Below are 22,223 nucleotides of genomic sequence, written 5' to 3' on the forward strand. Positions count from 1 at the left end.
ATGGTGTTTGCATGTTCTCCACGGGCCTGCATGGGTTTTCAATGGGTACATTCCAAAAACATGCATGGCAGGCTGATTGAACACTCCAAATTGATCCTTGGTGTGAGTGCTAGCTCAAATGGTTGTTTGCTTCCTTATGGTTCGGAAAATGAATGAATGAATGAATGAATGAATGAATGACTAGTAATACAGTACAGTATATCCAAAAAACAGTCCGAATTGTTAAAATCTGACACTGAAGATATAAAAAAATGATTTTTAATTTGACAAGGAATGTATCATTTTAAGGATATGAAGTTTTAATATTGCTCTGTAACTTACTTTATAATTAAACCAATTTATTAGAAAATTCTACAATAGGAAAAAAGAAAAAAGGGAAAATACATTCGTTAAAAAAGTGAATTACTACAAAAAAATTAGAAGAGCTATGAAAATATTATTATAGTAGAGATAAGCTCCAGCGCTCCAGTACACCTGTGATCTGGATCTACATCAGGTTAAGCAGTCTCAACAATGTCTGCAAACATCAGTTTTTGTTTTTTTGTTTTCCCTTTTCAGTGTGACGATGCTCAATTTGTCAGGAGAATTGGAGTGGCATCGAGACGTCTGCTTAGTTTACCCATACAAGTTCCACTTCGGTCAAACTTCAGCTTTTAGAGGCCTTTTGTCCGGATAGTCAGGATAGCCAATTGCCAGTTTCTGTCCTCTGTCCTCTTCCTTTTGGTTTCCCTATTTTGCTCATTGAGAACAAATCTCTCCACCATTCCCACACTTCCAGCACTGACTGCATACTGTACAAGGCTTTAGCTGCCAAGACTAACACTCAAAAACAAAAACATGAGCTGTCTGCTCAATGAAAGTAGGGATGTTGTTTTAGAGGCACGGACGGAACGTCAGTCCCGAAACGGCCTTAGAATACCATGTCTTGTGTCAACACCGTCTCTGGGATCCAATCCTAAAACTACAATAGTATCATAGGACAGCATGAATAGGAATAAGTAGATCATTTCCAAAGGGAAAACATCTTTGCAAAGTAGCATGTGTGACTTTGTGGGCTGTGCTTTCGGAAAATCACTGATGCCTGTGCACTACGTATTCTGACATTGAGTGGGTTCGGAGAGGCAGAGCTCATTCATCTCAAGTTCATGTCTGAATATTATAAAGCAGGGGTGTCAAACTCTGGTCCTCGAGGGCCACCGTCCTACATTATTTCCAATTCTCTCAATTGCAACGCACTTGATTCAAGGGAACGGGCTCATGTCAGACTTCCACAGAGCTTGCTGATGATCTGATCGTTAGAATCAAGTGTGTCTAAAGAATGTTTATGTTTCTCTTTATTCGTAAGTAGGTTCGTTGTCAGATCTCCCAAGCAAGTGACCCGCAGATGCGATGGAGTCGAGCAAGTCGTGCTGTGAACTCCGTCCGACGCTGTGCGGGTCTCTGCGAGTCTGTGCGTGCGTGTGAGTCAGAGTCCATGTGATTCTCCAATCTCTCTGTCCCGCGCTGGCTACTTATATACCCTTTGCCTCCCTGGGAATGCATCAGGTTGACTTGAAAGGCGCACTTTAAAGCGCGCCTTTCAAAGTTTTGAAAGGCGCACTTTAAAGGCGTACACACGTCACCGCCGCGGTGCGCACGTGTGCCGCCACATACACGCTCGCAGCATACTCCGAGAGCACCATAGGTCTCTTATAAAACACTTTAAATGAAAGGAGTTCTGTCGCATTAACCGATCATTAATTAATAGTATTGTAAATGATAGTTGAATGAGTGGGAATCAATTACATGCTTTAAGTACCCCATCTGGTATGGGGTTAAATGTTAACCACAAAAGGGTTATTAATAGGAAATTATCTATTCCCAGTCAGTGGCGTGACCCCTGATAACAGGGGTCGGGAACCTATGGCTCGCGAGCCATATATGGCTCTTTTGATGATTGCATATGGCTCGCCGATAAAACTAAATCCATATTCTCGCCTTTTTGCTGTTCATTTCCTGTTGGGGCTGCAGTTGGTGGAAAGCACAATTTTGATTGGATGACACTGCCTTAGGTTGGCGGAAAGCGCAATTTTGAATGATTGATACTGGCCGTCATATTGAAACAGGTAAACGGCCCTTTAAATGAGCCCGAAGAGTAAAAAAAAAACGACGAGTACACTCCAGCTTGAATGCACCGTAGGATTCGCCTTTGTGGAGAGAAAAGGTTTGCAATGAAACAATACCATCGATAAAACAGTCGAATGTCAGTAAAATTTTAGCAAGCCCCATGTTAATGTTACCATCAATATACTTCTGCAAGAAGTATATTGCAGATAGCAAATGTGGAAGCTAATGAGCCGTGTGCAGGCTAGCTAGCAGTAACTTTGCCTATGGACCCGGCAAGTTGATTTTCATTCTGATCGTTTGGCTGGATTTTTACCAATCATGAGGAACGGAAAACCATTCATGTTAATGGTGAGTACTAACACAAGTTATTTTAAATAATACATTCTGACATTTTGTTGAAAAGTGGCCGCGCGTGTGTGTGTGTTTGCGTGCCTGTTTGTGTGTGTGTGTGTGTGTGTGTGTGTGTGTGTGTGTGTGTGTGTGTGTGTGTGTGTGTGTGTCTCACTGAAAGACTTTCTAAACATTTTACTTTTATGGCTCTCTTAGTCAAAAAGGTATGCAAATACGATTTGCTCATATCATTACATCTCCCTTTCTTAATTGAATTCTTTACTTTGAACAAATGTAATTAATTTAATTATCTCAGTAATTAGCAAATTTAAATTTGAATAAAGTCCTTCTAAATTTTGCAACAATGAATGAAACATTCACATGAAACATTTTGCAACAATAAATGAAACATTCACATGAAACATTCACATCATTTTTTTCATCATGATCACTTAGAAAAACATGTTAAATGGTTTCAATCAGTCTCTCAGGTGGTTTCACTTTCCTTGAGGATTTTCGGATATCATGTCCTGGAATTAGAGGTGTTACAACAGTCTCTGTTACAGTTTCTGTTCGTTGACTTGCTATGGTTGGTTCTTTGAGAAGATCTCGGCGGTTTCTTCTTAAAACAGCACCTCATTTTTTTCATCATGATCACTTAGAAAAACATGTTAAATGGTTTCAATCAGTCTCTCAGGTGGTTTCACTTTCCTTGAGGATTTTCGGATATCATGTCCTGGAATTAGAGGTGTTACAACAGTCTCTGTTACAGTTTCTGTTAGTTGACTTGCTATGGTTGGTTCTTTGAGAAGATCTCGGCGGTTTCTTCTTAAAACAGCACCTTCCTCTGTCTGAATGTTGTATGACCTTGGTTGGACCTGACGCAGAACAGTTCCTTTCTGTGACCATGTGTCTGTTTTGTATTTGTACCGTACTTGGTCACCGGTGTGTAGTTCAGGTAGGTTCCGTGTTCCTCTGTCATGGTAGAACTTTTGTTTTTGTTTCTGTTGTTCTTTGATCTTCCTCACTTTCTCCCCTTCCTTTGTCTTTAGCAGGTTTTCCGGGATGGGTAAGTTGGATCTCAGCACACGTCCCATGAGTAGCTGGGCCGGGGACATACCACACTCGAGCGGCGTTGTGCGATACACCAGCAAACTCAGGTAGAAATCCGTTCCACTGTCTGTTACCTTGTACATCAGCTTTTACACAGTCTTGACAGAACTTTCCTTGATGGCTCTGTTTAGATCTCTGCGATCCAGGTATATTCTGAGTTTTCCGTTCTTTTTCTCTACGACAACGAGGGAACTCACCCAGTCAGTCGGCTCATCTATTTTCTTTATCACATGCCTGCTCCCCATGTTGTCCAATTCTGATTTTAGCTGCTTCTGAAGAGCAAATGGGACTTTCCTGCATGGATGTATCACTGGTGGCACACTCTTGTCCACTCTGATTGTGTGTTCTCCTGGTAGGCAGCCTCACCCTTGAAACAAGTCTTTGTACTGCTCCATCAGTTGATCATATACTGTCTCTTTTTGTCTATCCACGACAAAAACTCTCTTCACTAGATGTAGTCTCTCACATGCCGACAATCCTAGTAGACCCTGCACATCCCTTGGAACTATGATGAAAGATAGCTTATGTAATTGGCCTTTATGTGTCACATTCACAATGCATTTTCCTTTGATTGGTATGACTGCACCGGCATAAGCTGTTACTTTCATGTTTGCTTTATGTATTTTCGGTCTCGGTCTGATCTTCATGAAATCAGTCTCTGAAATGACATTCACATTGGCTCCAGTATCCAATTTGAATTTTAGATGAATGTTGTTCACTTTCAGCGTAGTGATCCAATCTCTTTCTTCTCTTTCATCTTTTACAGTTCACATAAAGTTCCTCCACTTCATAATGATCATCTACTGCATCTACCTTGCCTTTCATGTCTTGGTTCTTGCAGCAACGAGCATAGTGATTTGCTTTGTCACAGTTTATACATATTTTCCCATATGCTGGACATTGCTTTGGGGGATGTTGCGTACCACAACGAGTACAACACCTTTGTTTAAATATCCTATTTTTGTTGGGTTATCTCACTCTTGCTTTAATCTCAGCAGTCTTGTTTTTGTTGAATCTGTGTGCATTTCTTTCCACTGCATCCACGTTGCAGCTAGCATCATTTAGCAACTCTTTAGCCTGTGATTTAACAGTCTCAGCGGCTCTACACAGTGCTAAGGCTTTTTCCAGGTCCAGATCTGATTCTCTGAGTAGCCTTTCTCTCAGTTTATTATCTATTCTGTCTTTGATCAGTGATTCTGTTAATCCACCGAACTCACATGTCTTTGATCTGTTTTTCAGCTCATTTGCATATTGGTCAATAGTTTCTCCAGCTGTCTGTACACATGTGAAGAATCTGTGCCTTTCAAACGTCACATTGCGTTTCGGAATGAAGTAAGCTTCAAACTTTTCCATTATTTTTGAAAGCTTCATCTTGTCATCCTCAGCATCAAATGTGAAGTTATTGTAGACCTCTAGAGCTTCCTCTCCCACAACGTGCAAAAACATGGATGCTTTCATCTTTGAATGGCTTTCATCAGCTCCAATTGCAGACAAATACAGTTCAAAACGTTGCTTAAATCTCTTCCAATTTTCAGCCACGTTACCTGTTAGCTGCAGAGCTGTGGGTGGACGTAAAGCTTCCATTTCTGCCGTTTTCTGCCGTGGGTTGTGCTCAATGTCCATCCTCCGTGGAATCTTCCGTTCCAAGTCCTTTTATCGTCCTCTTGTCTTCCAGACCAATTCTGACACCATATGTTGCTTTGTGTAAGCGGGTTCGGTATATGATACAACTTCTGGATAGAGTTGAGGTTCTTTATTAGGACAGCTGTGTTGGTTGGAGGGAGAAGGCAATTGACATGTGTGGCTCTCGTAGGCTCTCATCAGACTGACTTGCAGGAGCGCATGCTCCTTTGATCTATAGCCAGGGATCACTAGCAGAACTAGAACATGCAAATACGATTTGCTCATATCATTACAAAAGGTTCCCGACCCCTGCCTTATAATAACAAGAACATTTGCAAAATTATGAATTTGAATGGTAAAATCAGAGTTCTGAACAGGCCAAAATGGTGTCTTCCTTTGTAATCAGGTGATTACCATGGTTACAATGAAACCTTATGACAGCAAAGTCAGCAGAGAAACAGAACATCATCTTGACTTGTGATTTGTGAAAGTATCCTGGAGCATGATGAATCAACTTCCTCTCATGAGCTTTTAGGCTGTGCGCCATATGAAGAAATATTCTCCAAATTTCCTGAATTTTGTTTCGGCCACTCAATAAATGTTTAAGACTGCCTCACATCGAAGATACAACAGGTCAAAAAATGCTAATAGAAATTCAAATAGTTCCTCATCAAATGGAACATGTAGGATGAATCAGGAATGAAAGCCGGGTCCATGTGCAAAACTTTCCTCCCTTGCCAACTGTGCAAAAAAAAAAAAAAAAAAAAAAAAGACGAGCATGTTTCCATGCCAGCTTCCTGCAATCTGATCAGCAGACTGTGAATGGCTGCTGGCCAACGTTGTGAGCTGGTGACTTTTATGTATTGTAAACAAGCAAAGTATTGGCACACATATGAAGTCGGCCTGAATTGACATCTACAGTTTGTTGGATTGCACTCTATTTTCCCCTGACCAAATTAATAAGAAAATACTTTAAAAAAATAAGTGATTGAATAAGTAGAAGCAATAGAATATGCATTTAAAAACTTGAAAATAATAAACATGTATGTTGTGCAAGATTTGAAAATTAAAAAAAGGATGAAATGTACAAATGTGAATTATTTTACAAATTTTTTAACAGTTATCACTACTATCTTTTGGGATGTTTCTGATGGGGTGGTGGTACACTTGGCTGAGTTGTGATCCATTCCCATTCATTGTGGAAATCAATATGTATTGTATTGTATTGTATTGTATTGTATTGTATTGTATTGTATTGTGGAGGGACGTTTGTCTCTATGTGTGCCCTGTAAGTGGCTGGTGAAGAGTTAAGGGTGCAGTTTGGGTTTCCCCTGTAGTCAGGTTGTATAGGCTCAAGAAACCAATTAAATATGAATTAAACTGATAGAAATTTCATAACGACATCTCTCTCTCTCTCCCTCTCAAACTCTCTCTTTGTCTATGTACAGTAAATAATAAATACAGTGATACCTCAGTTTACGAACATTAAACATTAAATTCGCGAGAATATAATCTTGGCATGCAACTTTTTTTTTCAGCAGACGAACACCAAACCACGGTGGAACAGCGCCACGGTGGCTGGTGGACTAATTCGTCAACACCTTTACCAGACGTGGTTTGTTATCGAGTGGAGTACTGCTATTGCTGGAGTACTGCTATTGCTATTATGGGTCCGAAAAAGACCCCACCACTGGCTAGTGTTAAGCCGAAGAGGACACAAAAGAAAATGACGGTTGAGCAGAGGAAGGAGATCATCGAAAAACACGAACGAGATGTGTGTTTGTGTGACTTAGCGTCCCAGTACAAGTACGTTAAGTCAACCCTTGCTATGTGTGCCTAAGTGTATTTCTGTGTTGTTTAAGCAACGGTCTCAGGCAATAAAGAGGTTGAAAAACGATTCACGAAAAGATGCTATCAGATCAAACAATTAAAATCACCCATATCCAAAAACCATCAACAGAAATGTATATAATGTACAATACATTAATTATTTTTCTGATCCCAAATTATTATCTTTTTTATTTGATCAAGTTGGAGATTTTTGACGTCAATACAATTTTTGCCCTTGGCTTAGTTCTTATGTTCTTGTCTTTTTGCAAAAAAAGCAAAATCTGAGGCACTGCAATTCCTAGACAATGATGAACATCTGACTGTGGACCATTACAACATGAATCATTGCAAACACGGTCTTATCTCCATGCTGACTAACGGCCTATGTGACCATGTCTAAAAAGGAAGTGCATGACCTGGTAACTGATTGATTATGATGGAGATTGGGATCACCGAAGGACAGGCCATGTTCCTGAGTCTCCAGAATGAGCTCTGTGCATCCCGAGCAGCCAAATGCTTCAAACTCTCCTGGGTGAGCAGACTTTGGTCTCTGGGAAGTTTCAACATTGAGTGGGCGAATATGTACTTGGGTGTGCCTTTAATGAAAAACTAAATTTCCTCCTTGTGTCAATGTGAAGAAGTCGGAAACATTGTGAGAAACTTCTCGGAAGATAAACTGTGTATTCAAAAAAACAGGACGATATTGGCCGATTTTTCTGTGCACTCCTGACTCCATTGGAAATAAGCATTAAAGTGGAAGATAATAGGTCATCGTGTGAAATACGTCGGATTCACCACCCTCAATATTCACACAACCAAAAATATTTACACCTAGTAAAAAACCTGGAGCACCTTTCTTACGTTCCTGATAGTTCACTCAGACTGCTTCAATTGGTTTATGTTGAAAAAAAAACCAATACATAAATAAATATCATCCATCCATCCGTTTTGCAATCCACTGTATCCTCACAAAGGGTGTGCTGGCAGCCATCCCAGCTGTGTTCAGGCAATAGGCAGGAGACACCCCGGACTGGTTGCCAGCCAATCGCAGGGCACACAGAGACAAAGAACTATCCGTGTTCACACTCACACCTTGTGACAATTTAGAGTGTTCAATCAGCCTGTCGCGCGAGTACCCGGAGAAAATACACACAGGCACGGGGAGAGCAAGCAAACTCCAAACAGGAAGGGCTCGAACCTATGACCTCTATACAGTGAGGTTGACGTGCGCACCACTGGACAGTCCATACAGGTATTATATGAAATAAAATGCAAACACAAATCACATTTATTTAAATTCATCACTTAATTTGGATCGTTCTTACAATAGGCTTCTTAGAAAATATAGGCTTAGTTATGCTATACTATGCTACCGCATAATGAGGAAGGACAATAGAAGTAATCAGTGGAGCCTGAGGAAATAGCCCTCTGATCCCCCCAACCTGAGAGCAGGGACTTATCATAGCAGAGGTCTGGAACCGCCATCTCTGGTCAGTAGGGATATATATATAGGGCCAAAACTACCGGCAAGTTTTAGTTCGCTGACGAAGCCTCTTGGATGAGAAGTGAAACGTCCGACACCTTCAAAGAAGTACAGATGACGGCTGAAGAAACCTTTTCATTAAATTCATAACACGTAGTGTGATATAACTGGTCATGCCATTGAGGCACCTAAAGGGCAACCAACATCACTTTTTTGTTTTTTAACTGAAATTAAAAAAAAACGTTTTATAGCATCTAAAATACCCAAAACACGCAGTATGATATTTTTATTCAAATGCAAAACACCAATAAAAATGACTTAAAGTGTCCAAAATCTGCAAAAAATTGAGCTGCGAATTGGGCATTTTCAGAAAGTCCCGCCCTCAGTTCGTGACGTCACACCAAGACGTCTTGCATTGCTGGAGAATCCAAACAATGGCTTCAGATTCGGAGAATATGCTTTCTTGTTACACATCCAGTTATGAATATGATTCAAATAGTTCTGAAGAGGAAAGCATACATGTTTGCAATCGATTAAAGAATTATATGTGCCATTTTGAGGCAACATTGGGGGAAAATCTCTCACCCAAAAAAACAGGCACAAAATGGCGACCTCCAGTGGCCACCTCCGCTTCCACAGGATGATAAATTCCTTATATGGAGCTTGGATGCCCTCTTCTGTCGGCTTTTGGGTGCAACACGGTTCTCAGACTAAACATGTACAGCAAAATCCATTGACGTTGATGAAGGACTGCTACAATGTGTCTTTTTTTTGGTCAGGGGGCGGTCCTTTCATGACGTCACGTACGGACTCGTCACCAACTCAAAAACAAGACTTAAAACGTAAAATATAGCTATATGCTGTGGAATCTTATTAAAATACGCACAGTAGAAGTCATTTGAAGCCATTTTACAAATTATGGACACAACTTGTCCGGAGACGTCGGTTGTCCCTTAAAGTATATTTTAGTTTCACAACTGACTTTGTTAAGTATGCAGATAGCTGAATGATTTTAGAGGAAAGGCTACCGCTTGATTCGCACCTTCTCCTGATAGCTACCATGACATGATCACCCATGCATTATCCATGTGGAACTGGACCAAGTCCACAATTTCACACAAATGTCATTGAGACAGTCCCAAGTCAGTAACATGATGAATGCAATGCTCCACTGCTTCGAGACTTAACACATAAGTGAACCATTTTTTTAGTTTGTTATGCTTAGAATATCTTGTTTTCTATCCTTTCACCCCACCCCAACCCCATCCCTTTTCAATTGCTGCTGTGGACTGCAAATTTCCCCATTGTGGGACGAATAAAGGTTTTCTGAACCATGACAAAAAAAGACATTGAATTTTATGAGCTGCTCATCTTCACGCCTACTTTAAAAACAAAACATAAAAAGAGAACGGAGGTGAAACACACACACAAAACAAACACACACACACATGCACACGCACGCACACACACACACACACGCATACGCACGCACACACACACACACACACACACAACAAGGCGATTTGTGCAACTTTTATGCAACTTTGGGGTTTTATTTTCAGGTTTTTAAGATGGGGTTTCCTGAACTTTTTCTGAATTGTTAGTTTGTAGTGAACATGACTGGTTGTAAAAAACGTGCCCAAACTTGCAAAAAAGGAACATAAAAAATTGCAGATTCAAAAGCAACTACATATGACGACTTTGAAATGACACTTTAAGTAGTAAGTGATGGATGCGGGGGATGAAAGAAAAGCACTGGCCTAAGCGTAAAACGTTTTTGTTTGGCAGAGTGCAGAACCAACACATACGTACATACAGCGTATGTGTGTTTAAGTGAAAGCCAAGAAAGAATGAAATATTGTTACCTTCACGTTGTCCATTCTTGCCCTGATTTACGTCCCAACCCATTTCAAGCATGTCGATTTTCTCTCAGGCAATAAATGAAGGTTGGTCCAAGAGGTCTTTAAAGCACCACATTCACTACCACCATGGTACATTTAGCAAACAAAGACGGATAAAGATGAGGATTTGTTTCTTTTGTGTTTATCCATTGGAGTTCGTCCTTGCAGATGCAATTTTCATTTTTGAGATTTCTGACTAATCTCATAAAAGTTGATTATTCCATTATTATCCCCACACCTGTAGTTTTAAAACAGGGCGCCAAACATGATTCGACATGCCCGCTTTGGAAAATATAAATGTATATGTCATTCTTCTAACAAGTCGAGGCATAGGGACTGTTCTGAGTTGAGCAACAGCAAGGTGCTTGTATTCAGCCTATATATATATACAGTAAAGTCTCGTTATATCGATATCGGATATATCGATAGTCCCGGTTATATCGATACTATTTCTATGCACGCACGGAGAAAATTACATGCAAACAGGGTCGGATATATCGATAGTCCCGGTTATATCGATATTTTTTCGGACTCCCTTGAATATCGATATAACGAGACTTTACTGTATATATATATATATATATATATATATATATATATATATATATATATATATATATATATATAATATATATATATATATAAAGAATAATTGAACATTTTTTATTTCTGAAGTTCTTTTTTTTGCATCAGTGTATAATATTCGGCAGCATGGCGGTTCACTGGCTAGCACACCAGCCTCACAGTGCAGAGATGCATGGTTTCATTTTGGCTCTGTGAATTTTGCATAATCTACCCGTGCCTGCATGGAATTTCTGCGATTTTCCAAAAACATGGATGGCGGGCTGATTGAACGAACACTCTAAATTGTCCCTAGTTGTGAGTTTGGCCATGTGTGGCCTTTCGTCTCTGTGTGCCCTGTGATTGGCTAGCAACCGATTCAGGGTGTCCTCTGGCTACAGTAATAAATACAGCTGGAATTGGTTCCAACACCCCGGTTACACCTAGAAACATTTGGATGGACAGATGTATAATATTCAAATGGATTTTCTGGTGTCCATTGTTGATAATGAGTCTCCCCCTAAAATACTAATACTAATACTAATACTAATCTAATACTAATACTAATACTAATACTAATACTAATATGTACTAATCTTTTTCTTTTCCTTTCAGCTTTTCCCTTCAAGGGGTCGCCACAGCAAATCAGTGTCCTCCATCTTTAGCTGTTTGATCTGCATGTTTGTTTTGGCCAAGCTTTTACGTCGGATGCCCTTCCTAAAACAACCCTCTGTATTTATCCGGGCTTGGGACCGGCACAAGAAGACATATGTCCCTTTGTGGCTACAGAACAAGCAACTCGTTCAGTAAAAGGCTCCTGAACACAACATGGTCATTATACTAATACTATTACCAATACCAATACTAATATGAAATAATACTAATAATAATAATACTAATACTAATGTGAAATGTAAATTTCTCCACTGTGAGACTAATAAAGGCATATCCAATCCAATCCAATCCAATCCAATACTAATGCTAATGCTAATGCCAATGCCAATGCTCATACTCATACTCATACTCATACTCATACTAATAGTACAATGACAAAAAGTATCAATGATGTCAATGTCAAAACATTAAACAAACCAAAACAAAATGCAAATGAAATTGCATAAAATAAGAGGCTTTCAAAAGTTAAGGTAACAGACGGGTGGAATGAAAAATGTGAACGCTCTCACTAAGCTGGCGATAAAACGTGAAAGCTGCATTCATCCAGAGAGGTATTTCCTGTCTGTTGAAGCAATTACGTATGAATGAGGGCATACTAATTAGCTATTATTTTCCCATTTTGTGTGTGAAGAACCAAATTTAAAGACACACATTAGTGTTCACCTAACTGGCTTATAAATGAAATTTGGCAGCTAAACAGGATTAAAGATGAGACTGAAGTTTTGTTCCTCCAAAACATGTCATCACTTCTGCCTTTAACTTTCTGGCCCGAGAGGAGGAAGTCAATCAGATCAAGGAAGTTTTCTTGCCGTTGCTATCTTGCTTTGAGACTTTTTCAGCGGGAATGTTGTCAATCTGTATTGGAAAACCACTCAGCAACGTCCAGACAGCAACTCTCATCATTTGTCATCATTATGGTCATTAGTGACTTTCACCTCAGGGTGAAGGGTTAATGTCTGCACACCCACTCTTTTGTGCTCTGTTTGTGCTTGCGTGGTGAAAGGGAAGGGGCGGGGGTCATGAATTGTTCTTCATTGTTTGTCTTCAGCAGAAGGATGTGCTCCCATCTGTGGTCTGAGAGTCATAGGGGGTTGCTCAGTTTGCCAGTTTGGTGTGACAAGGTGGTGTTCTCATGGTGCGTGGGAGGAATAAGAGTGTGGAGGAGGAAGCGAGAGGAATCTGTTCAACGCATCAAGGGTGACATTCGTCATTTCGATACCAGGACGTCACGGAGTAGCAAAAATGAGCCACGCTTTTTTTTCCAGATTTTTGACGCCTGGAGTAATGACAACTATTCCAGATGCGCACTGTCGGCGGGTTGGCCAAAAGTGTCCCACTGCTAACAGCTGTGTGTGTTTTTTATGGGAATAACAGTAGAAGTAAAAGATAACCACTGTAAAACAAGGCGAAACACAGTTGTGGGCCTGTGCCTTATAGAAAGCCCAATTATGAATTACATTTTCAATAGAACCCCACACGACCCTGCCATATAATGTACATCACCTGGAACAGTTCTTCAGAATAAACATTTATCAACTAACATCATAAACACAAAGAGGCCCATTATTTAATTTTTTTTAAGGTGAGCAGATGCAACAAATCTGTTAAAGTCTTGCATTGAGGAATAAGAGAAAGAAAAAAAAGAATATTGAAGATATTGTGTGCCAACTAGTCGGCCACCTGCATAAATCGAGTTGATGAAAGAGCACCCATTGCATCAGAGAGCACTATTGATCCTGATGGCCTTTGGCCGATTACAATGAAATGGTAACAAATTGTGGCTGAATTGAATTAAAATCGGACCCCAAAAAGTGCTAAATTGCGTAAATTACAACTTATGTTGTAATTTAAATTTAATGTCATAATTTTTTCAGGCTGACAAACTGTGTGAGTCTCTGTGTGTGTGTTTCACATAATCAAAAGTCCAAGATGGCGCCTGAGTAGGAAGCCGCCAGCAAGTACTCTCACGAGCCTTGCTTTTTTGTCTTATTTTTGGGTTTTCTTTTGTCACTTTGAGTTGTTGTGCGTCGTGTGGAATGTATACGGATTGTTTTTCAGCATTTTTGGCCACGACATTCATCAAGGAGGAGACTGTGCTGATTGGCTGCACCTTTTCGGCAGCACGGATATGCCAGAACTGTTTTGATTGATGTTGCTGCCATTTGACTGTCATCGCAGGACAGCTCTGGGGCAATTGTGCTTTTAATCATAATAATAATATGGATGGATGCATGCGTATGCGGAAGTGTCGTGGCTTGGAATTGAAGCGGATTTATGTGGGGCAGGAGATGTGAGACAATCTCTTTGCATCAATGGATGCTACAGCTTCGTGTTTGCTTTCAACATTTCATTTGTAGCAGACGTGCACATTTCACCATGACGTCCCTGATCCACTGGTGAAAAGGATGCTTTGATCCTCTCTTCTTTCATCTCAAACTGCTTCATACAACAAAGAGGGAGCAGAAAGAGCTTAAAATTAAATGACTGTCCGTGTGTTTTGTGGTGTCACATTATTTGTTATTTAATTTTTTTGTTGTTGTTTTGGTTTCAAGATGGCGCCTTGAGAGCGACGGCCTTTACAGCAGCTCCTGTATTTTGCTTTTCTACTTTTTCCTTTCCTTTCCTATTACTTTAATAACTTTGCTGCTGTGAAATGTACATTTCTCCACTGTGAGAATCACTCAATCTGCAGTGCATCTGCACCTAAAAGCTAGCAACAAGCAACCACACATTTGACAACAGCGAGATTAAAATCTTACCTAAATAAAATAGTTTGAAAGGGGAGTAAAAGAAGCAATTTTTGTAAATCAGCAAAACCTTTTACTAAATCGCCATGGTGGTTTGAGGTTTAATTTAGACAGTGGTTACAACAGACTTCTTAGGTCGTTACCACATAGGCTAGGGCATGCTGATGAAGTGATACCAGAGCTAATGGGGCAATGAGAGCCAGGCATAGTATATTAGAGGTCATCAGACAGTACAAAAGAAGTAATCAGATTAGCTTCAGGGAGTAGTCCACTGCTTCCCCCAATCTTAGAGGAGGGACCTATCAGAGCAGAGGTCTGGCACCGCCACCCCTGTCCATTAGGGATATATATATATATATATATATATATATATATATATATATATATATATATATATATATATATATATATATATATATATATATATAGGGCCAGAGTTGCCAGCACAACTTTAGTTCACTGACGAAGCTCTTTGGATGAGGGGCGAAACGTCTGACACTTTCAAAGAAATACAGATGACTAATCAAGAAACATTTTCAGCGATTTGAGAATCACTGTAAACTAGTTCCCAAGTCAACAGAAAAATGGTGGTGCATAAAAAATGTTGCTTGCACTGAACTGATTAGTGTTGACCTTGACGACTGATATACATTGTTTTCTTTTGGAACTGCATCATACTCCCTGCCTGTTTGTAAGCACCTAATATCCCAGGTCTTGAATGAATGCTCTCAGATTGTTGTAAAAGTACAGTGTGGCTTCTAAGAAGCTCATATTTTTCTCATATAATTGTTAGTTAGTCCTATTTCACCACCATCAAATTAAAACCAAAACAAAGTCAGTGAACTGCCTTGCGATTGGCTGGCAACCAATTCAGGGTGTCCCCCGCCTCGTGCCCGAAGACAGCTGAGATAGGCTCCAGCACCCCCTGCGACCCTAATGAGGAATAAGCGGTATGGAAAATGGATGGATGGATGGAAGTCAGTGAACATGACAACAAGCCTTGTAGTATCCCATGAATAGACATGCTGAAATCCTGCTGCTGGTCCCTTTAAAATGGTGCAATGATTTCCTGCACCAACTGTAGAACTGTTATATAGTATTCTACCACTGATCACTTGAGTTCTGTTGATACTTTGCACACTGTCTCACAGCTGTCATTGGGGGATACCACCGCACAACGGTACACTTCCATTACGGAATGTCTTTGCATCCTTGTCATGTCCTTATGCCATTGTCAGTGAGATGGGCTCACCTGAAATGTCTCTGATGGGCTGGCTCAAGATTGCCCAAAGCAATTCCCTGGGTTGCCTCAAGACCAGTGGCTTTTTTCATGGTGGTGGTCGTAGTAGTAGTAGGAGTAGTAGTCAGAATCAGAATCAGAATCATCTTTATTGCCAAGTATGTAGAACACACAAGGAATTTGTTTCCGGTAGAACACGCTGCACTAGTATCGTCGTCAAAAAAACTACTAAGTGGCACTATACAGTTCCATTTTGGCTACTGTTGAAAGAGTTCAAAGAGTTCAAAGAGTTAATGGCTTGGGGGAAGAAGCTGTTTAAATGTCTGCTGGATTTGGTGCGCATGGATCGGTAGCGCCTGCCTGAGGGGAGTAGCTGGAAAAGGTGGTGGGCAGGGTGCGGAGGGTCCAGTAGCGCCCTAGTTTGGATTCTTGCAGTGTGCAAGTCCTCGAGAGTGGGTAGGGCGGTGCCAATGATTTTTTCCGCCGTCCTAACTGTCCGTTGAAGTCGGATTTTGTCCATTTTTGTGGCGGCCCCGAACCAGACGGTGATGGAAGAACACAGGATAGATTCGATGACAGCCGTGTAGAAATGTTGCAGCACCTCCTGTGACAGGCCATGCTTCTTTAGCAGCCTCAGGAAGTACATTCTCTGTTGGGCCTTTTTCAGGATAGAGTTGGTGTTGACCTCCCACTTCATGTCCTGGGAGACTGTGATTCCCAGGAACTTAAAGGTCTCAACGGTTGACACAAGGCAATTGGATAGTGTGAGGGGTAGCTGTGGTGATGGATGTTTCCTGAAGTCCACGATCATCTCAACTGTCTTCAGCGTGTTCAGCTCCAGGTTGTGACGGCTGCACCAGAGCTCCAGCTGCTCCACTTGTTGTCGGTACGCAGACTCGTCGCCGTCTTTGATGAGACCGATGACCGTGGTGTCGTCTGCGAACTTTATGACAGCTGGGTGCGTTGAGGTGCAGTCGTGTAGAGAGAGAAGAGCAATGGAGAGAGGACGCATCCCTGCGGGGCTCCAGTGCTCGTGGTTCGTGTTGTGGATGATATATTTCCCAGTCTGACCTGTTGTGTCCGTCCTGTCAGGAAGCTGAGGGTCCACTGGCAGATCGTGGGGGACACACCAAGCTGGAGAAGTTTGGGGATGAGGAGTTCTGGGATGATGGTATTGAACGCAGAGCTGTAGTCCACAAACAGGATCCTTGCGTAGGTTCCTGTGTTGTCAAGGAGGTCGAGGATGTGGTGCAGTCCGATGTTGACTGCATCCTCCACAGACCTGTTTGCCCGGTAGGCAAACTGAAGAGGATCTAGCAGAGGTCCGGTGATGTTCTTTAGGTGGTTCAGCACGAGGCGTTCAAAGGACTTCATGACCACAGACGTCAGAGCAACAGGTCTATAGTCGTTCAATCCCGAGGGTGCTGGTTTCTTTGGAACTGGGACGATAGTAGACTGTTTGAAGCAGGATGGGACTTCACACTGCTCCAGGGATCTGTTGAAGATTTGTGTGAAGACCGGAGCCAGCTGGTCAGCGCAGACTCTCAGGCAGGAGGGGGACACTCTGTCAGGTCCTGCAGCTTTCTTGATCCTCTGCTGCTTGAAGAGCCGTCTAACGTCCAGTTCGTGGATCTGTAGGGCAGAGGGCGGAGATACGGCAGTTTCTGGTAATGGTCATAGTAGTTGTTGTAGTAGTTGTCGTAGAAGCAATAATAATAGTACTTCACCATCTATTTTTCAATCCAACAGTTTCTGTCAGCTCTTTCCTAGTAGGATTGGGGCCACTAACAATTTGGCATGTCAGGTTTGATTCTCAGCAGCATTTTTGTGGTCATTTTGGATGCAGTAAAAAATATACACATTATTTGAACGAATGTATGTAGAGGTCAGGGGGTCTTGGTGTCCTCCTACGCAGCAGGATGGACATACTTGCCTCGCCTGTCCCACCTATAAATCACCATGTGCACATGCACTGTATCAGAATCAGAATCAGAATCAGAATCATCTTTATTGCCAAGTATGTAGAACACACAAGGAATTTGTTTCCGGTAGATATATTCAAAATAGAAGAGTGGCTGCAACAAAAAATAAAAAAATAAAAAAATAAATACAAATCACCGCAAGCCTAAATTACATTGAATCGTGGCTGATGATATGTGATTTTCTTGTCAGCATGTTATAAATCAAGTCTGTGAAAAATGTGACATTTTTTTACAACTATCTGAACGCATTCATTCAAGATCTGGGATATTAGTTGCTTACAAGTAGACAGGGAGTATGATGGATGTAGTTCCTCAAGAAAACAATGTTTATCAGTCGTCAAGGACAACAGTAATCAGTGCATGTGAGTTCTGCTGACCATAGCATGAGGACTCACATTTTCCGACGATTCTCATGCAAGGAAGCATTAGTCATGGAGATGCATTGCATAAGATGGGGAAAAAAAGAGTGAAGAGGGCATTCATGATGTAATCAATCTGGAGGTGGTCCGGACCTTGGTTCAATTGTCTTTGTGGAAGGTCCACGTGTCTCAAGACGGTATCATGTGTATGGCAGTGTTTCCCAACCTTTATTAAGCTGAGGCACATATTGAGAAAACATCACTCCCAAAAATCAGAAAAATGAAAAAAAATGAGGTTAGTTATACACCTTCTGCCATTTAGTGCAAGTGCAAGTGCAAATATATTTTTCTAGCACATTTCATGTTGTGCTCAAAATGTTACATGTTCAAAAAGTTAAAAGTGTAAGGTTACTTGTATTTCTGTCCCATTTTTTCTGCTTTATGCATGTATATTTTATGCAATTTCGGTCTGCAGCCCTTATTTTAAAATGTTTGTGTTCCGATGCACTGCATGTTTGCACAATGGTTGAGTGAGGAAAGTAGTTTCATCTGTGGTGTATGTTACACGTTGAGCATATTTGACAATAAAGTTTGACTTGAATTGAATTGATTCACCACAAGTTTGGGAAATATTTACAAAATCTCAATCAAAAACACACAATGCCATCAAAGAAATTCAAGAAGAAATTGGAAACATTCTTTGAAAACCACCAGTGACACTGCCTCAAATGCTTTGGATTAAAAGAGAATGGAGAGGAGCTGCTTTGTAAGGTCGGACTCAAGTCAGCTGTGTTCACACCCACAATGTTGAAAACAGCCATTTCTCCTGCACGACCCTCCAAAAATACCAAAAGAAAGAAAACTTCATTCGTACTTACAGTTCGATTGCACTTTGTGCGAGACTTGTCAACATGCATTTTTTTACATTACCTTGACTGCATGTGAAATGATTGACAAAGTGTCCAGATACTTTTTTAGTGCATTCAGTGTCCTCCTCTCTGAATTGACAGGCTATTAACACACTAATACAGTGGTTCTTAATCTTGTTGGAGGCACCGAACCCAACCAGTTTCATATGCTCATTCACCGAACCCTTCTTCCAATGACTGTGCCTACTAACTGCAGACTAGACTGAGGGGTGGACCTCTGTGACGGAGGATCCATCGAACCCCTGAGATTGACTCACCGAACCTCTCGACCTGGGTTCGATCGAACCCAGGTTAAGAACCACTGCACTAATATATCAGTGAAGAGTAACTCCTGAAGGACGCTGCCAATGATCACAGGTGATATGATGATGAGTAGGTCACCGAAACATGCCTGTTATCCAACGGCCCAGCAAGTCTGATGATGTGCATTTCAATTTGTTCGCTTCTTTAGGCTCTGACAGCAAGGTAGTGCAAAAGGCACCTCTGAAGTGAATTGTCCATTGCAAAATGTCTACTGAACAATTGGGTGCAGAGAGATATTCATATGTTGTGCGTTTTTAAGACCCACCGTTCATTCTTGCCGACTGCTGTCTGCTATTGAAAAAACAGTCCTGAAAACCCAGAGAAAACTCACGCGGGCCCAGCACTGTAAGGTTTCGACCACCGCGCTGCCCGAGCATCTGAACATCACAATTATTTTACAACCAAGAATGGCTGCCTCGGTCACACGCTCCCTCGTAGTGTTTATGGTTTTGTCATTTTCATTTGTTTTTTGCGACCCTATACGGCTTAGTTACACGAGGGAAAAGTTACTGAGCATTGGGGAATCCACTCTTGGACTATTTTCATCAACACAACAAAATCCACAAGATTTTTCAGGGATCGTCGCGAACGGTGTAGCAGCTCTGTAGGGAGCTTTGAGATACCGACGGAGGAGGGGAAAGCGAGCCGGCGTGCTCGTCAAGTTACGGCAGCGTGGATTTTGAACGCCGCTCCCAACGATCTCGTTAATCTACGCTCTCTCCCAAACAAGATGGATGAACTTCTCCTCACAAAAACCAATAAAACATTTGCACGCTCTGCTTCACTGAGACCTGGCTCAGTGAAGCCACCCAGATTCCGCGCTACACCTACCCGTCTTCCGTCTCCTCCGAGCCGACCGCGACACGGAGCAATCGGGCAAATCCAAAAGTGGTGGAATATGCTTCTACATCAACGAAGTATGGTGCACTTTCGCGATGCTCGACGCACACTACAGTCCTCGCTTGAAATCACTATCTCTGAACTGGAAGCCATTTTCCTCGCCACGTGAGTTCACCTCCTTTATTCTTGTCGCCGTGTACATTGTGCCACAAGCTAATGCTAACACGTGTATACAAACACTAGCGGACCATATCACAATCAGAATCAGAATCATCTTTATTGCCAAGTATGTAGAACACACAAGGAATTTGTTTCCGGTAGAACACGCTGCACTAGTATCGTTGTCAAAAACTACTAAGTGGCACTATACAGTTCCATTTTGGCTACTGTTGAAAGAGTTCAAAGAGTTCAAAGAGTTAATGGCTTGGGGGAAGAAGCTGTTTAAATGTCTGCTGGATTTGGTGCGCATGGATCGGTAGCGCCTGCCTGAGGGGAGTAGCTGGAAAAGGTGGTGGGCAGGGTGCGGAGGGTCCAGTAGCGCCCTAGTTTGGATTCTTGCAGTGTGCAAGTCCTCGAGAGTGGGTAGGGCGGTGCCAATGATTTTTTCCGCCGTCCTAACTGTCCGTTGAAGTCGGATTTTGTCCATTTTTGTGGCGGCCCCGAACCAGACGGTGATGGAAGAACACAGGATGGATTCGATGACAGCCGGGTAGAAATGTTGCAGCACCTCCTGTGGCAGGCCATGCTTCTTTAGCAGCCTCAGGAAGTACATTCTCTGTTGGACCTTTTTCAGGATAGAGTTGGTGTTGACCTCCCACTTCATGTCCTGGGAGACTGTGATTCCCAGGAACTTGAAGGTCTCAACGGTTGACACCAGGCAGTTGGATAGTGTGAGGGGTAGCTGTGGTGATGGATGTTTCCTGAAGTCCACGATCATCTCAACTGTCTTGAGCGTGTTCAGCTCCAGGTTGTGACGGCTGCACCAGAGCTCCAGCTGCTCCACTTGTTGTCGGTACGCAGACTCGTCGCCGTCTTTGATGAGACCGATGACCGTGGTGTCGTCTGCGAACTTTATGAATTTGACAGCTGGGTGCGTTGAGGTGCAGTCGTTCGTGTAGAGAGAGAAGAGCAATGGAGAGAGGACGCATCCCTGCGGGGCTCCAGTGCTCGTGGTTCGTGTTGTGGATGATATATTTCCCAGTCTGACCTGTTGTGTCCGTCCTGTCAGGAAGCTGAGGGTCCACTGGCAGATCGTGGGGGACACACCAAGCTGGAGAAGTTTGGGGATGAGGAGTTCTGGGATGATGGTATTGAACGCAGAGCTGTAGTCCACAAACAGGATCCTTGCGTAGGTTCCTGTGTTGTCAAGGTGGTCGAGGATGTGATGCAGTCCGATGTTGACTGCATCCTCCACAGACCTGTTTGCCCGGTAGGCAAACTGAAGAGGATCTAGCAGAGGTCCGGTGATGTTCTTTAGGTGGTTCAGCACGAGGCGTTCAAAGGACTTCATGACCACAGACGTCAGAGCAACAGGTCTACAGTCGTTCAATCCCGAGGGTGCTGGTTTCTTTGGAACTGGGACGATAGTAGACTGTTTGAAGCAGGATGGGACTTCACACTGCTCCAGGGATCTGTTGAAGATTTGTGTGAAGACCGGAGCCAGCTGGTCAGCGCAGACTCTCAGGCAGGAGGGGGACACTCTGTCAGGTCCTGCAGCTTTCTTGATCTTCTGCTGCTTGAAGAGCCGTCTAACGTCCAGTTCATGGATCTGTAGGGCAGAGGGCGGAGATACGGTAGTTTCTGGTAATGGTGGGCAGACCGGGGAAATGGGGGTGTCCTTTTCAAATCGGCAGAAGTATGTATTTAACTCATCAGCCATACCATTGTTGTACACTGCTTGGGGGGAAGGTAAACGATAATTTGTTATTGCTTTCAGGCCATTCCACACCGATGCAGAGTCGTTAGCGGAGAACTGTTTGTTAAGCCTCTCCGCATAACTTTTCTTTGCGATGTTAATTTCCTTCGTCAGCCTGTTTCAGGCGAGTTTGTAAACTGCTCGATCGCCGCTTTTAAATGCGGATTCTTTCTCTTTCCTAAGCTGCCTGAGTATGGGAGTGAACCATGGCTTGTTGTTGTTGAATGAGCGGAAAGACTTTGTTGGTACACACATGTCCTCACAGAAACTGATGTATGATGTTACA

The 22,223-nt window shown here is 42.2% G+C and overlaps 1 pseudogene; it reads left to right on the top strand.

Annotated features, from left to right (window-relative positions):
- Window positions 1–19,589: 19,589 nt before the first annotated feature.
- LOC148894637 (uncharacterized) lies at window positions 19,590–20,381 on the top strand (annotated as a pseudogene).
- Window positions 20,382–22,223: the final 1,842 nt, after the last annotated feature.

This window comes from Hippocampus bargibanti, linkage group LG08, assembly GCF_051943395.1.
Source record: "Hippocampus bargibanti isolate YZ-2025 linkage group LG08, ASM5194339v1, whole genome shotgun sequence".
NCBI classification, from domain to species: domain Eukaryota; kingdom Metazoa; phylum Chordata; class Actinopteri; order Syngnathiformes; family Syngnathidae; genus Hippocampus; species Hippocampus bargibanti.